Source organism: Grampus griseus (assembly GCF_964374135.1).
Source record: "Grampus griseus genome assembly, chromosome: 18".
Lineage (NCBI taxonomy): Eukaryota > Metazoa > Chordata > Mammalia > Artiodactyla > Delphinidae > Grampus > Grampus griseus.
The window spans coordinates 45,161,965-45,163,831 of record NC_139012.1 but is presented as its reverse complement, the minus strand read 5'-3'; the positions used below and the strand labels follow the sequence as shown (position 1 = coordinate 45,163,831).

The following is a 1,867-nucleotide window of genomic DNA, read 5'->3' as shown; positions in this document are numbered from 1 at the left end:
TTCTGTCAGCCATACTTTTGGGCCTCCAATTGGACAGTAGTGCTGTCTGCACACACAAGAACTGACAATCCGCATGCTTCAGGCAGGAAGAAAGCAACGCTGAGTTCTCAAGACACAAAAGGACAAGACAAACAAGAAGACAATAGCTGTCCCTGGGAGACAAAAAGATCAGCAACCAGTAAGCAGCAACATAAACTTTTACTTCCTCTGTTGACTGAGCACTGCAAAGATCCAGGAGAGCTGACTCTGAGAAGAATTCTCATCTTTGGCTGGAGTCTGCCAGTTTTCCTAGGATTCCATCTGCAGGCTTCAGAGCAAGTGGTGTTTAGAGAGTGTAGCTCTGGCATCTACCAACATTTTCCATTAATTTTTTTTTTTCCGTAGTTGTTCAAGGAATATTTTATTTACAGCGTATTTGTTATTTTTGTAATTCAAAAGGCCCAGATTAAAACTGTACACTAACTTAAGAAAGACGGTCTTTCATCTGGATTTTGTGCCCATCCACTTTCTATTAGAGAGATCATAAGTGCTCGATGAGGTATATCAAATGGCAAACTTTCTTCATTAGTGTCAGGTCGATGTCCTTGTGACACACTATACATATTCTGCAAAGGATTGGTGACTTCTTCAAAAGGCTGTTTTCTAGATAAGACTTCCCATGTGATAACTGCATAACTCTGTATATATCATGCTTGATATAGTAGCCCTTGATTTTTGTCCAGGTTCATAGTTTTCAGGTGGCATATAGATAATTGTCCCTCCTTCTGGTGCAGATTTACTACTTCGTGATTGTGAGAGGGACATCATGCGCCATTTTGATAAGCCAAGATCTGCAATCTTAACGTGAAATTCATTATCCAATAAGATATTCTGAGTCTTCAGGTCATGATGAAGTAGAGGAGGATTCATATTGTGCAGTTAATTTACACCTAGTGCAATTTCATGCAGAATACGAAATCTTAATGGCCAAGGAACATCAGGATATTCATTTTTCCTCATATCCTATGTAGGAGTTCATTTAATGACCCATTTGGCATGTATTCAGTAACTATTCCCCAAAATTCAGGCTCATTGCAAACTCCCAAAATTGGAAGACTGTAACTAAATCTAGCTTTGTGTAAAATTTCAGCTTCTCTTAAGACATCATTTCTTTCACTATTCATAACGCGTTGGGAGATTGCTGGGGAAGGTCCTCTCATGGGCAGAAGTCAGGTTACAGAGAATAATTCACCAATCACTGTCGAGCAGCGGGGTGTGAATGTGCAGGTGTTTCACGGCCACCCGAACGCGTCAGTCTGCGTGGCGGGCAGAAGACACGGTGCCGGACGCGCCGCGGCTCAGGTAGCGCAAGTCGGCGAGCTTGTGGTACGGGATGGTGGGCAGGACGCTGCAGATGGCCTCCTCGTTCATGGTAGCGGGTGGCGCGGGCCTCCATTAATTTTAATTTTAGTTTTCCCTCGGCTGTTTAAGGGACCTGGCAGCAGTTTACCAGAGAATCCCTCAGAGCCCCGTCAACCTTAGGGACGGGACCCTCCTTTGAGGGTGGATATGGGGACATTCCAGCTGGTGTGAAAGGATTTGACAAAACCTTTGAAAACAATCTTTTCCAGTGTCCTGGTTGATGGCAAATGAGACAACTGATATGTGGACAAGTATTTTGATGATGGACTCCCTGGGAGGGTGGAACCAGGGAGGCTCATGTGTTGTCTTAAGTTTCTGGCTTTGGAGGCATTGCAGTTGTAAAGCCAATAACTTGGTGGACTTTTTAATAGTCTGTGGTCTCTTCAGAGTAGAAAGGCAATTCAGATACAGGATAAGCAGATGAGAGTAAAGTAAAGGAGGACAAAGGGGAGAAGTAAGAGTCAGT

At 43.5% G+C, this 1,867-nt stretch overlaps 1 pseudogene across 1 annotated transcript; it reads right to left on the bottom strand.

Annotated features, from left to right (window-relative positions):
- Positions 1 to 367: 367 nt before the first annotated feature.
- Positions 368 to 1,410, bottom strand: LOC309835898 (receptor-interacting serine/threonine-protein kinase 2-like; annotated as a pseudogene). The gene is made up of 2 exons: positions 1,232 to 1,410; positions 368 to 1,155 (listed from the first exon to the last, which is right to left on the bottom strand). The product of its transcript is annotated as a receptor-interacting serine/threonine-protein kinase 2-like (transcript).
- Positions 1,411 to 1,867: the final 457 nt, after the last annotated feature.